At 41.9% G+C, this 15,506-nt stretch overlaps 1 protein-coding gene across 1 annotated transcript in view; it reads right to left on the bottom strand.

Annotated features, from left to right (window-relative positions):
- OPHN1 (oligophrenin 1) overlaps positions 1-15,506 on the bottom strand; it is a 684,959-nt gene that overhangs the window by 64,966 nt on the left and 604,487 nt on the right. Inside the window, exon 25 of the mRNA XM_022561083.3 lies at positions 7,457-15,309. The gene's annotated coding sequence lies outside the window, so the exon portion shown is untranslated. The remainder of the gene's footprint in view (positions 1-7,456; positions 15,310-15,506) is intronic.

Below are 15,506 nucleotides of genomic sequence, written 5' to 3'. Positions count from 1 at the left end.
CTGCAAAAAAAAAAAAAAAAAAAAAAAAAGGTCATGAAGAACCTAGGGGTAAGACGGGAGTAAAGACAGAGACCTAGAGAATGGACTTGAGGATGTGGGGTGCAGGAAGGGTAAGCTGGGACAAAGTGAAAGAGTGGCATGGACATATATACACTACCACACATAAAATAGATAGCTAGTGGGAAAGAGCCGCATAGCATAGCATAGGAAGATCAGCTCGGTGCTTTGTGACCAGCTAGATGGGTGGAATAGGGAGTGTGGGAGGGAGGGAGATGCAAGAGGGAAGAGATATGGGGACATATGTATATGTATAACTGATTCACTTTGTTCTAAAGTAGAAACTAACACACCAATGTAAAGCAATTATACTCCAATAAAGATGTTTAAAAAAAAAACAAAAAAACTACAGTGAGGTATCACCTCACACTGGTTGGAGTGGCCATCATCAAGAAATCTATAAACAATACATTCTGGGGAGGGTGTGGAGAAAAACGAACCCTCCTACACTGTTGGTGAAAATGTAAACTGGTACAGCCACTATGGAGAACAGTATGGAATTTCCTTAAAAAACTAAAAATAGGACTACTGTATGACCCAGCAATCCCACTCCTGGGCATATACACAGAGAAAACCATAATTTGAAAAGATACATGCACTCCAATGCTCATTGCAGCAGTATTTACAATAAACAGGACATGGAAGCAACCAAATGTCCATCAACCAAGGAATGGATAAAGAAGATGTGGTACATGTATACACTGGAATATTACTCAGCCATAGAAAGAACGAAATAATGCCATTTGTAGCAACATGGATGGATTGTCATTCTGAGTGAAGTAAGTCAGACACAGAAAGACAAGTATCATATTATATCACTTATATGTGGAATTTTAAATAAAAGGGTACAAATGAACTTATTTACAAAACAGAAGTAGAGTTACAGATGTAGAAAGCAAACTTATGGTTACCAGGGTGTAAGGGGGAGGAGGGATAAATTGGGAGATTGGGCCTGACATATACACACTACTGTATATAAAATAGATAACTAGTAAGAACCTGCTGTATAGCACACGGAACTCTACTCAATACTCTGTAATGGCCTATATGGGAAAATAAGCTTAAAAGAAAAGAGTGGATATATGTATATGTATAACTGATTCCGTTTGTTGTACAGCTGAAACTAATACAACATTGTAAATCAATTATACTCCAATAAAAATTTTAAAAAGTGAAGAAAAAGAAAATATATTTTTAATAAAATATATTAATGAATATTGGTTTATTATTATTTTTTTTAAATGAAGTAATCAAAAATTTAAACATTCCCTATTTTTAATTTGCAATATGGTAAACATCAATAGATATCAACCATAATATCAAAGCCTCTTTGAAGTCTTCAGTAATTTTTAAGAGTATAAAGTGGTCCTGAGACCAAAATATTTGAGAACAATTCCTCTATACTACCCATGTCATCCCCCTGGTTCTTAAGCTTCAATGGCCTTCAAGCATTCAAAGTCCCTCATAGATAGGCCTAAAGCTTCCTTTTAAGTCTCGTTTTATGTCACTACCCTCCATGCACTCCCCTCCACACATCAGCTGCATCTGCATCAGGTAGCTTGCTAGTCCTTCAACCTGCCATGCTCATTCTCACCTCCATGCCTAGCACATGTAGCCCAATTCAAAGATCACATTTTCTGTGGATCCTCCTTTCCTGCTTGGCAGATTTATTGATCTCTTCTTACTTTCTCCAATGTACTTTATGAGGTTGATTTCGGAACTGCCATTTTCCTCATTTTTGCAAATAAAGAAACTGAAATCCAGAAAAAGAAGGGGACTTGACTAAGTTCCACAGCAAGTGAGTGGCGGAGCTACAGCCTAAATTCCCAGCATTCTTTTCACACTTCTCTTCATGGAAGCTGCTACAGAGATCAGAAAGTATTGAAGGCTCTGGAAGGAAAGGGAATTAGTTAAGCTGAGCTTAAAAAAAGTTCTGGGTTGGAACATTCTTAAAGGAAGTAACCCTTGACTTTGGCCTGGTCTAAGAGCAGTCAATCAGTCTTTACCCATGTTGACAGCAGATGAAAAGCAACTCATGGGAAATATCCTTGTCCTTGTTAGCTTCTTCAGTTCTATCCAAACCATCACATCAGTCATTGTCCTTAAATGGAATGTCTGAGGGGCTTGCAGGCACTCTGGAGGCCACCTGAAGAATACTGCTCCCATCTGAAGAAGAGTATTTGAGTTGATGTTGTTCTGTCACCACTGCCTGCTACACCAACTGCCCTTATTTGGCTCCCTAGGCTTGGATAAAAACTCTAGGTGAGGCCTAATGCAACATTCAGGATTTGGTGGAAAATGTAATTGCCTGTTTCAGAGAACTTTGCTTTTCCTATAATTTGTCAAATGGCAGGTATTGGGAATATTCTCTTTGGAAAAAATTAGTTTTAAAAGCTTTTGGTAACTGTCAAGAGATAGTTTCTGTGAGGCCTCCAAATGAAGCTAACCCTAAGGGATACTGCTTGTTCTACAGCATCTGGCTGGTTAGGAAAGGCTACCCCCAGTGACAGGGGTCTAGAGAAGGTTAATGAAAATTAACTTGGTGTCTGATGTCTTGAAAACACTGTCCTATGGTAAAGTTTTTAGGGTGGAGTTGATCCATTCAGTTTAACCCACATTATTGGGGTACATTTGAGCCAGGTGCTGTGCTAAGAGCTTGGAATACAGAGTTGAATAAAACTAAGCCCCTGCCCCTGAAAAGTTCATATTCTCTTCAGGAAGTCAGGCAAAAATACACATAGTTACAACATAGTATTATCAGTACTGGAATCAGTATGACTGGAGGAGTGACAATAATGAAATGGATAAGGCTTTCTTAGGGAGGTGATATGTGAACAGGGCCTTAAGATGAACAGGTATTCATTTGATCATAAAAGATCATTACAGTTTTAGGGAACCAAATGTGAAAGGCATGGAGGTAGGAAGGCTGAACTTAGTTGTTACTTTTTGGCTATCATCTGCCACCTCCAGATCCATTCTCTGCCCTTCTCTTCCCTCCACTTGTGTCCCAAAAGGCTGACCTCGTGAATTGCCTCAACTTGTCTGCTGGCTTCTGGCTGGGTTTGGCATTGACAGATCCAGAGTGGGAGAAGAAGGTCTTGTTATTTCTTCCTCACTCTTCCTCTGCTTTAGGTCTCATTTCTGACACTGACTGGAATTTTCCCTGATTACAGTTCCTACTAGGGACTTCTCCACAGCTCCAGCTCTCACTAGGTGCTGGTAACAATTTTCCATTGATTTACCCCTCCAGTTCAAGGGTGTAATGGCTTCCTGTTATTCTGAGACCCTGTATGCTTCACCATCTCTTGTTGATACCACTAACCCTGCCCACATTTTTGAAAGTTGTCAGTTTCATTTCCTGAGGGACCCTTGCAAATACAGCTGAGAACATCCACAGGTCTAGTTTTCACAGAATGTAAAGTTGTGGGCGAGGTGAGGGAGGACGGGAAGAAGATGAGACAGAGTCTACATGGCAGATCTTGTATGATCCTTTTTAATGAAAGACCTTGTGTGAGTAGGTCATGAAGAGCCTTTACAAACCAATTTTGTTCTCAATTGGGAACTCCTGAGGTTTGTTGATCTGTTACACAGATGATGCCAGAATTAATAGTTATCATTTATTGAATATTTTCTGTGTCAGACACTTAATCTTCATTATCTCATTGAATCCTCACAACCCCTAAATGTGAACACTTATTGATCTCAATTTTACAAGTGAAAAAGCTAAGTCTCAGAGAAGAGAAGTAACTTGCCTACTAGATTGCTAATGAGTAGAAGAGGAAGGATTTCTATCCCCTTAAAATCTCTTATTTCTTCCATTCTTAGGCCTGGAGAAGAAAAGAAAGGAACTAGATCAGGAGGCAGACCCTCCTAGAAGGAAATCAGATTTTCTCCTAAAGCTGGAGAAAGGCTAAGGCTATTGACTGAACTGGAGAGACCCAACCTGCAAAACTTGAGAGAAAGTATATGGTGTCCATGTCTTGTGGTGAATTTCTGTGCCCACCCTCCCTTGTTCCCTCACTGCAGCTGGATTTTGCTTGGCCAGCTCTCTCTGACCTCCCTTTTACCTTTAGATCTGGAAATGGCTGCTGAGATGATAGCAAGAATGGACAGATAGTCATCTGGAGGACTGGAACCTTGACTATAGGTTATGTAAGCTGGGCTTGAGGATCATAACACTATCTGGCTCAAAAAAAAAACCTACATATGTTTCAGATTCCTTCACACTACTGTCAAGTTAGCAAGGGCAAGGAGGTGGTTCCATGGCCATACCTTCCTGACCCAGAATTGATAAAGATATATATCAGGTATAGATGTGTATATGTCGATGGATGCCTTAGGGTTTCCTGGAAGTGTGGGGTGGGAGGGGAGGAAAATATGATCTCCACTTACCACTGAAGACCCTTGTGTGAGTGGGGTAAAGTTGATGATAACCATGGAGACCCTAGCTGCCCTGTATAGGTATGCCCTTCATCATCATGGTCTGGGTATTGGTTATTACCCTTTGCTCAGCCAGGGATCATGGGCCCTTTAACATGATTTCTGCAACTTCTTTATTCTCTAAGGCTGCCACCAGCCTAATGCTTCTCGCTGATTGAACACACACCCAAATGCCCAATAGTTACATTGTGAAGGGAGAAATGTACTATTTCTTGTGTTAGACACACCCAGGGACAAATCCTAATACCACCAATTAATATCTGTGTGATCTAAGGTAAGTTATTTAACCTTAGAGCTTCAGTTTTCTCATATCTAAAATTAGGACAACACTATCTCTCCCATGGCTGTTGTGAGGAATATATGAGAAATTCAGTGTAAAAATGCCTTGCAGAGGGCTTTTCCCTCCTCCATTGCCCAATTCTTTCTCTCAGCTACCAGTCAGCATCCTAAAACTTTCAGGGCTTTGAAAATGTAAGTTAATACTATAAATTCAAAGCCCTTCCTTCCCACTAACTAAGCTCCATAATTCCTTCTCACTTAGAATTGCTTAGGCCATGATCTTTAGAATGACCTTCTAGTCTTTACATGGATCTGAGGCACACCCATTAATGCTTCAGTTAGTCCCAAGGTTATTTCACCTCCTTTGCACTTCTGGGCACCTCCCCAGGACCATCGAATGCAGTTGAGATGGCCACATCTAGAGATGCCTCTCACATTTTAATCAGAGATTTATGTATTTATTACAATTTTCTGGCAGATGGTCATAAGGTATCTTGACCAAGGGGTGCTTTCTCTAATTCACACAAAGGCTCCATATAAGCTAGAAGTAGTCCTTCAACTTTCCTATCCCAACTTGCTTCAAACACTGACCACACCCTTATTTACTCTCCCCTTGCTCCACCTCCAGCATCACAACAAAAACAATGAGAAGTTTCTTTCCCAAAAGCTGGTTCAGGGCTTCCCTGGTGGTGCCGTGGTTAAGAATCCGCCTGCCAATGCAGGGGACACAGGTTCGAGCCCTGGTCCAGGAAGATCCCACATACCATGGGGCAACTAAGCCCGTGTGCCACAACTACTTAGCCTGCTCTCTAGAGCCCACGAGCCACAACTACTGAAGCCCACGTGCCTAGAGCCAGTGCTCTGCAACAAGAGAAGCCACAGCAATGAGAAGCCCATGCACCGCAACGAGGAGTAGCCCCCACTCGTGGCAACTAGAGAAAAACCCACGCGCAGCAACAGACCCAACGCAGCCAAAAAATAAAATAAAATAAATAAATTTATCAAAAAAAATGAGAAAACTGGTTCAGCACTGGGTATTGGGGTCTTCTGTGTTAGAGAATGTTTCAGTAATGAAAATATGCTATGCTTGTACATTCTCGGGAGTCCATTCCTATCTATGCTTTCACCATTTACTCTCTATGTAACTTTGCGCAAGTAACAATCTTTCTGAATTTCAAGTCTTGATCTGTAAAATGGGACTAAAATGAGGTGGTTAAGAGGCTCAGATGAGACAATGTATATAAAACGTATGCAATGTGCCTGCCAGGTGGTAGTACTTTTTTTTTTTTTTTTTTTTACCAAGTTACCACCCCAACTCTTATGCCAGATCTGCTGGGAAAGCTCAAAGATTCAGGTCTCTCCTACTTTATGCTTGACACACAATAGATGCTCAACAATATTTATTTCCTTCCCTTGGTCCCAGGGGAACCCCAATTCCATTGTGGGGCTTGTTTCAACTTCCAAGGCCCTGAATTCTAGAAACACAAATTATGCAAAGGCTCTGGATATGGTTCTTATAAATTGTTCACTTTTGGTCAGGGCTGAGTCCCTTTCCCCCTTTGTCACAGTGGGACCAGTATGGCTACTTAGCTGCCTATGTTTCTTTCCCAGAGCTCTTCAAATTCATTTAAAGGATATTTAGACCCATTTCCAAAGGTATTTTGTGATGTCTTATTCACTTCAGGGAAAGTAATGTGATTTCTTAATGGATATAAATATACCCTGGACAGCCAAGAGCCAAGGTTAATTTCTAGTTAAGTGTGAAATCAGCCAGCAGCAGAATAGTGCTTCTCTCCTATATCCCCTTCAGGACCTATGTACTCCCTCACCGAATACCTTTGAGGAAACACAATAAGCACTATTGTAATGACAGTATGAGTGAAAAATGTAGGAGGAAGGGAGAGTAAGGGAGTGTGGGAAAGACAGCTGCTTCCCAGAATAGTATAAAGGGTTCCCATGAGGGTGAATGTACCTAAGCGACATCACCAGGAGCTTAACTGTCATAGGAGGAAGGAGCCCCTATTCCTCAAGTCATAGGAATGTTGGAAACTGCACAGGGCAGAGTAGCTGGGTCTGGGTTATTGGCATGAAACTCCTGCATGAGAGACTAAGTATGGGGGGGACTGAGCCATGCATGAGGACAGCTTCCATAGGGTGTTGGGGTTCAGGGTGGCTAGTTACAGGGCCAAGGAACATGACAGTTTCCAGATAATCAGTTCACTGTATTGAGGAATCCAAGAATCAGGTGGTAGATAGATAACATCTGGGAAGATTTTGAATGTCAGAGCATGATCCACTAGCCCTGAATGGATAGAGAAGATTCCATTCCTGGATATTAACTGAGGCAGCCACTACTACTACTACTACCACCACCACCACCACTGGTTAATATCAATTGAGCACTTACTTATTAAGGGCCAACCATGGTTATTTGGGTGAAGTAACTTGCCTATGGTGATTGAGGCATGAATATGGATAACGGTGTTTGAGTTCTTTTCAGAGGGGTTAGAGGCCAGGGCTAGCAAAGGAGATATGGAGAGCAGAGGAACTCAGCCTCTACTGAGTCCCTCTAGATCTCAACCTCAGAAGGGAGACAGAATTCTGAGTCCTGCAGAATGGTAGCAGGGGTGGAGAAGAGGCAAGTGACAGTTGAGACTGAGCTTGTCCATACCCCACCTACCTCACATCCTGATGGCTCTGGAAATTACAGTAGGATGGCACCTGCCAGCATCATGGTACCTAGATGAGAATAGCTGAGGAAGCAGAAATAAGAGGAATAAATCCAGGGCTGACAACACTAGTGGAAACTTAGTTCCCACAGGCTTGCCGAAGGCTGGGAAATGTAAGGCATAATAAAGGCCATTGCCTAGCCCTGTTCTCCCAAACCAGGAAAACCCTCTTTTGCAGCCTTAATTTTAGGCACTATTTTTGGATATGCTCAGGGCCTGGGTCTTCAAGAAATGGACTTCATAGAGGTTCATAGGAAATGATACAACTTGAATGCAAACCAAAATAGGGAGGCCCGCCTGCTCTGCAGAGGGCATTCCTGGGGCTGACCAATGTTGACCCCACCTACCTGGACTGACAATCTCCTCTTCCAGCCACTGAGAAAATGTTGGGCACCTTCACTTTGCACTCCATTGGCCCCATAAAACCCAGCAAGTCTCTAAATTTGATTCCTTCAGGATGCTCAGCTGTCCTGACTTGGGTTATCAGAATGCCAGGACTCTGAGGGCAAGCTTAGAGGATCAAAGGTGCAAGGGACTTTTACTTGGCCTCCATCTCCCCTCTAGGAGAATTTTCCCCATCTGATAGAAGCCACAGGGGATTAGTTTAGGAATTTCTCTGGGTATGAATCCTGAATTCACCATTTCCTGGATGTGGGAATGTGAGCAAATGATGTAACTATTCTGTGCCTGAATTTTCTCATCTGTAAAATGAGGCTAATACCAGTACTTACCTCATAGAAATATTATCTTGACAAATTCAGTAGACCCATGCAAAGCACTTAGGCAAACATCTGGCATGTACTAGATGCTGTAAGTGTCAGTTCTTCTGGTCAGGTGATATGGGGAATACATGTCTTATCTTGGGCCTTTGTGAAAACTACTTCTGCCCCCTCCTCATCTTAGGTAGAATGTTACTAGTTAAAGGACTGGTCACCAGCATTAATGTGCCATCTAGGAATACCATCAGCTTCCAAATAGTCCCCCTTGCACTCCAGCTACCACTCTTTTGGTGTGCTGCCTGATTGTGTCTGTGTGTGTTTGAGAAATGGGTGAAGTTGAACAACACGAATTTTTAACTTCCCATGTAGGTGGCATGTAAATGGTAATTTTTTTCTTCCCCAGGATTAAGTGGGGGACAACCATGTGTCTTTATGCTGAAAAGGGGTGCTTCTGTAGGGAGCTGCTCCGTGCCTGTTGTATGCAGCATTATGGTCCCCCAAGAAGATCCCATATCCTAATCTCCAGGACTGTGATTACATGGCAAAAGAGATGTTGAAGATGGGATTAAGGTTACTACTGACTTTAAAATAGGGAGACTATCCTGGATTATCTGTGCAGGCCCAATGAAATCACCCCAATGAAAGGTCGAGACTTGAAGAGCAGAGGCAGAAGAGAAAGTTAGATACAGAAAAGGAAGCAAAAGTATTTAGCCTGAAGACAGAGGGGGCCATATGTTGAAAAAATGGGGACCTCAGTCCTACAACAAGGAACTGATTTCTGCCAACAACCAGTGAGCTTGGAAGATGATCCTGAGCCCCAGATGACAACTACGTCCCTGACTGATATCTTGATTTTAGTTAAGTGAGACCCTGAGAATCCAGCCACACTATGCCAAACTTCTGACCTATAGAAACTGTGAGAGAATAAATGGAGGTTGTTTTAAGCCACTAAATTTGTAGTCATTTGTTACAGCAGCAATATAAAACTAATACAGTGTTTGTGGGCCTCACTTTGTACATGTCAAATGAGGGCAAAATACCTTGTCTTACCTACCTTATGGGTCTGTTATGAGAACAAAATGATGAACGTAAGTGTGCTCTGCAGAGTTTCAAGTTATAAAACTGTTAGGATATTCTCCAATAGTGGAGAAAATCGATCTGTTTTGAAACTATTGGATTGAAGCAATTAAGAGCTTAGAGCTCCTGACATTTCCCAGGAGAAATGCTGAGGGTCGGAGGGCTGATTCTCCTCTCCTGGAGAAGTACTGCAGCATAGTTGAAATCAGAAAACCTAGGTACAAGTCTATTTCTTTTCTGTGTGACCTTGGGCAAGTTAGGCCATCTCTCTGAGCTTCAATAAAATGTGGGTAATCATCCCTGCTCTGCCTAGGTGACATGGCTGTATGATGCTCAACTGAAGAAATGAGTGTGAACATGTGATGGAAAAAAAGTACTCAGATGGAAGGCCTATTCATCCTCCCTAGTGTGTGCCTTACTGCTGGAAGCAGATATCTTGATTCTGGTAAACTAGTCACTCAAAGAAAGTAGAGTTGAAAGACCCTTGGGGTGGTACTCTGAGCACCTGTTTTCTGCCATTGGCTCTCGTGTGTGACTTTAGCCAAGTCCCTTCTCCTCTCTGAGTCTGTTTCTTCATTTTAAAAGTTTAGATTATAGCCAGTTGTCTTCAGCTAATGGGCATCAGAATCACCTGGAGAGATGGCAGATGGAGGATGAGCAAAATTTTCTCTTTTTTACAAGTCTCTCCTACCCCCAATAAACTATCCCCCACAAAGCCCAAATCAGAGGAGTTTTATTAAAGTATGTAGGAGTTTCACGTAAAGTATGCCTTATTCAGGATATAGGAGTTGATTCCTAAGTATGTGGTTTGAAGCAACTGGTTCTCAAAGGAGTCTGGATGCCTTGTTATACTTTAATTAAAATGCCGGCCAATTTCAAACCTGTTAACTAGTCATGCTCCTCCCAGTTCCTTGCAATTCCCATTAATGTTGCTTTGTTATGACTGATATTTCCTCCCAGAATACTCCTTCTCGTGTGAACTAAAGATACTAATCTCTGGCCAGACAAAACCCGGTAGAATTGTCCATGTTTTCATTACAATGTTGACTGTAGTAAAAGCCATAGCTGAGAATAACTGAATGTTAAAGCTGAAAAGGGCCTTTGGTTTAAAGACAGACAACTTGGGAGGGACTTGATCAGCATTACAGAGAGGCAATGACAGAGGTGAGTGTGGACTCCAAATGCTCCTGAAGGGAGCTCTTTCCAATGCTCCATGTTGCCTTTCTATTGCCTTTGATGCTCAGAGGTTTGAAAGTCAAGTAACTTTCAGTCTTATTTCCTAGGCTGGTTTCACTATTCTTTGAAGTAGAAAAACTTAATTTATATGTCATCAAAGTATAATGCCATGTACAAAGCAATGTAAGAAGCAGGCAGCTATGGACACAATCTTTGTAAACACTTCCAACATACCAGATTGGCCTTATCTGCCATTTTTGGTTTTTGCCTCACAAAGAGGTCTCCTTCCTCAACCTGCTTTGTTGTCTTAAATGCCTTACAATCAGTGCTTCTCAGACTTTAATGTGCATAGCTATCTTCTGGAGACCTTATTAAAATACAAATTCTGATTCCAGATGTCTGGGATGGGGCCCAGGAATCTGCATTTCTCATAAGTTCCCAGGTAATGCTGATGCTGAGGCTGTTTATAGACCATATTTGGAGTAGCAAGACTTGCAGACGTTGTTAATCTCATTTCTAAACATCTTCTCCATTTATTGTCAACATTCCTTTACCACTGGAGGTAGTGTGGTGTATTAGAAACAGGAGCGGCCCTGTAGCTTCTAGTCCTGGGTTTCTATCAATCCCTAACTGTGTGACATTGGGCAAATCATTTCTCATCTTCCTGAGCCTCAAGTTTCCTTATCTGTAGAATGGGGCTGTCACCTGTCACACAATGATGTTGTGAGGCCTGAAGGAATAACTGGGCTTGGTACAAAATAGACTGTAGATGGAGATGCCTAGGTACAAAAAGATTCTGGGCCTACATTTCCTTAGAATTGCAAAAGACAACATGAGCAGTGGATCATGCAAAATATGCTCAAAGATTGTTTCCATGACAAAACTGTAGATGGAGGCCATTAATACTAGACAGTCCGCATACTTTATTAAAAGTCACATGAATGGACCCCAGGATCTAATTCTTTTTTCTTCTGATGTTACATATGTATTTCACAAATGTGTCTTTCTAGCATCTATTAATGTCCTTGGTATCAAGTGATTGTTTTCCCTATGAAAGTGAAGGTTTTTCTTCATCAAAAACATCTCTTCAAGGTATCTTGCTTTTCTCTGAAATTTTTCAATGCTTCTGAAGCTTTTTCTGGGCTTGTAATGTGTCAAGGCCATTTGTCTGTAGCCACATTAAAAATAGTATAATTGATCTACATTCTCTCAAAAGCAATTTTTTCTAGTCACAGAAATACTTCTATTTATTTGTTCTAGCTATTACAGAATTAAGGAACTTCTTGAAAAGGGAAGGATTCTTTCCCACTATTGCAACTTATTTTAGAAATACTCTACATGACACCATGTTATTACTCAATTTGGACGCTGAGTTTTGCCCCTCAGTGGCTGGGCAACACACTCCATCTTTTTTTAAACAAAAACTTCAATAATATTTATTATTCTAAATCATCTCTTAACTTTTGCTATCACCACAAAAAACCCTTAATAGGGGTTTGATCCCAAGGCATCAAGTCCTGCAGAAGCACCAAGACCAATTCTATTCCTCAAACCATGTGTGGATGTCGCCAGTCTCTTGGGGTGAAACTGCACATGCTAGAACCTTGATGAAGTAACAGACATATACAAGGACCTTTTTTTCTTTGAAAAACAGCTAAGCCAAGGACTTGAAAACTACCAACTAAAAAATAAATCCTTCATGTCACAAGGTAAAAGTAAATGATCCGTTTTAAGATGGATTATCAAATGGGCATTCTGAAGGTGAGGAGAAAACATAACTCAGAAATCTCTTTCAGCCCAGTTTTTATTCCCCTGTAAACTGGACCTTCATCCCCTCCTTACCCTCAAATACTTGCCTTTTAACATTTTGTTAAGTATGCCAGCTCCAGTAATATGGCTTTTATATGGCAAAGGGAAAACAACATGGGGTGCAGAGTCATAGAGAGCTGGATTAGAATAACAACTCTGTTATTTACTTTCTGTGTGAACTTGAGCCAGTTAATTTTAGCCTGCTGGGTCATAAATCCTTTATCTGTAGAATGAGGAGGATAGCATCCACTTGCATGATTATTGTAGGGACTAAATTATATAATGTATATGAAGCATCTAGCACTTAGTAGGTGCTTAATAAATGTTAACACTGTCAGCTCAACATTTACAGTTCATCCATTGACAGTTTCTCCTACCTGTTGGCTGAGGTATGCAGATAGTTTCCTACAATTGACACGCTTCAATTATCACCCCCTTCTCATAGCCTCTTCTGAATGCCTATCCATCCATCAAGCCTAGGCCAAGCCATTCTCATTCCACAGAAGCTTTTGCTCTTTAAATCAGAGAACAAAAGGGTAGGTGCTGAGGTTCATTCTTTGGGTATAGCCCAGGGCAGGGGTAGAGCCAGCCAGGCACTGCTCCTTGGCTTCCAGTCGGACTGGTGATCCCAACTCTTTAGGCCAGGCTCTTGATCTGTGTCCCAGGAAACACATAGCAATCTCACAGCCACATTTCTGGGACACATATTCTACTGGAATTGTGGTGGCTTTCTCTGGTTCTCAATAATCTCTCAATATTTGTAGTGGTGACTGTGGAATTTCCCCCCAAGGAAACCAGAGTGAAATCATGTCTCTAATATCTTGAAAGGTACTGAGGCCCCATTGGCCACTGCTTCTGTGGCTAAAATCTGCACACCTGCTTTGTTTAGTTAGTCATCTAATGGGACAGAGCAGAGAGGCCACAGCTCAGACTGGGGCTCAATGAGTACTTCCTGAGTGAGGCCAGTAGGCCTCACAGAGATTCCCTTTTAGGGAGAGCAGCAGGTAGAATGGTGCCCACTTGGCTTACTTTATCCTGGTTTCTTAGCAACTTGGCCTTTGAGACTGGGTAGAGCTGAGAGTTCAATATGGCCACCTGGGTACATCGTCATTAAGAATGTCATCAAATTGCTATTCAATTACTTCCACAAAGGCTCTCAGTGTGTTTAGCTTACATGTTACTAACTCATCAATAAGCCATATTTAGAATTCAATCTTGAAAGTAGCTATTGCCTTTCAGTAACACTGTTCCAAAGGCATCTCAGAGTTGGTTTGGGCATGGGTGCATTCTCTTTCTCATCTCCCTCTCCCTTACCCTCTCTCTAGCCTCCCCTCTCCCCATATCTATGCTTCTTTCTCAGTACTATAGTCAGTGCACTAGTGGGGCCTGGCTAGAAGAGTCCAATAGGAAAGTCCTTTCTCTCACACTGGACCACATTATAATTACACAGACCCTAAAGACAGGCTATCTTAAAGCCCACCCTAAAGCCAAGGCACCTGTGTGGAAACAAGTGATGACACTTTCTCCAGCAGCTTCTCTTCAACAAACAGGAATCAGAAATGTCTACTCGTCAGATTTCTGACTCACTACACTGTGTTTTAATTCCTTTCCAATGATTGAAATAGCAAATGAGGAAGACCAGGAGCTTATGTCTGGAAGTTCCATATGGTGGCAAATATGTGTGGCTCAAGAAAGAGGGTAAAAGCCAGATCCTCAAAATGATGGCCATTAAAGCGACCAATCATAAGCCCCCTTGCTAGATAAGCATGGTGTAATGGAAAGAACCTTGTGTAGGTGCCCAGGGATGTGGTATCTTGTTTACATATGGCTGCTAACTTGCTCTGCCTCAGTTTCCCCAATGGTAAACTAAGGAGTTAGACTAAATAATTCTGAAAGGCCTTTCTAATCAAATATTTTATAGGTCATAAAAAGAGTCTTTTATCTCAAAGGCTGTGGTTCTTAACCTTTATTGTGTCACAGGCCCAATCTGAAATTCACTAGAATGTTATGGACCATTTCCTCAGAAAAGGCATATTGAAAAGGCATACCATTTCAGAGGCTTTATGAAGTTCCTGAATCCATAGATAATGGGTTAAGAACTGTTTCTTTCAGGTGATAAAACAGCTTATCTGCAGAAGGCAGACATGAAGCAACAGTGACAACTGCCTGGCCTCAATCCATCTTAACAATTCTCCCCAGCATTTGACCCAAAAATGGAACTCCTGCAGAACAAACACAGTCTGCCTTTTTTAAAAGAACTGTCTTCAGCTTTTGTTTCTTTCTTGATTGCTTGGAAAGGAAGCTGTCAGGAGAAAACAGGAGGAAGAATAATTCAAACAGACCTAGGCTTTGACATGTAAAACATGCTTTGCAGATTTGTCTTAAGCAGCTGTATGCAAAAGCAGGAAGGCCACCTTCCTGAGTCCACTTGGAGGGATTGTGGGGGCATCACTCATTCTGTCTGGTCCCATAAGAGCAGACACATTCTTGGCAATATATTACAGCGCCAAAGCTCCAAACTGGCACCAGGGTCCATATCCTCAGTAAGAGACATTAAGATTCTCGAAAGTTCAGCAAACATTCCTACTCCCCTACTTCCAAGGTAAGCAATGGCCCCAACTCAAGTAACTTCTGGTTCAGGGTAAGACTTCTGAGATCAATCTTTAGCCCCAAATCTTTCAGAGCTAGATGGCCTTTTGAGGAGGCAGGAAGTTCAGAGAGGAGTTGAAAACTGAGCTCCTCTCTTCGACTTAGGTCGGTGGATAGCTTGGTTTCTGTAGTCTGCCTTGAGGGAGTTCAGCCATTCACAGTCTTATAGGAGCTCAAGATAGACCTTCTGAGGGAATGAAGGCAGAATACAAAGGAGAAATAAACTTGTATCTAGGATGTGTGTCCCTTATTTTATAGCCTCCCAGAGCCTGAAGGTGCAGGGCCAGGAAAGATCTGCTCTTCAGCACACAAGGGTTTGAAGAAGACTCTTCTAGAACCTGGAAAGGGTCCCCTGAGGCCAAGGTTTTTGAAACCTGAAAGGGAAAGAAGAGAGTAAGGAATTAGGTAGGACTGGTTAAACACTTAACAGCCACTGAGCAGTAGGCCCTCTCTTGGTAGGTAGCTAATCTTCTGAGCAATAGCGGCTGGGTAGAAAAAGGCCCTTATAACTCAGATCCCATGAAACTGTCCTAATACGGTGCTAAAATCAGGGCTGGAAACTGTGTGCCTT

This window comes from Delphinapterus leucas, chromosome X (genome assembly GCF_059928025.1).
Source record: "Delphinapterus leucas isolate spDelLeu-1000000601 "Yukka" chromosome X, BTC_Dleu_Yukka2, whole genome shotgun sequence".
Taxonomy (NCBI): domain Eukaryota; kingdom Metazoa; phylum Chordata; class Mammalia; order Artiodactyla; family Monodontidae; genus Delphinapterus; species Delphinapterus leucas.
This window is presented reverse-complemented; position numbering and strand designations above follow the sequence as displayed.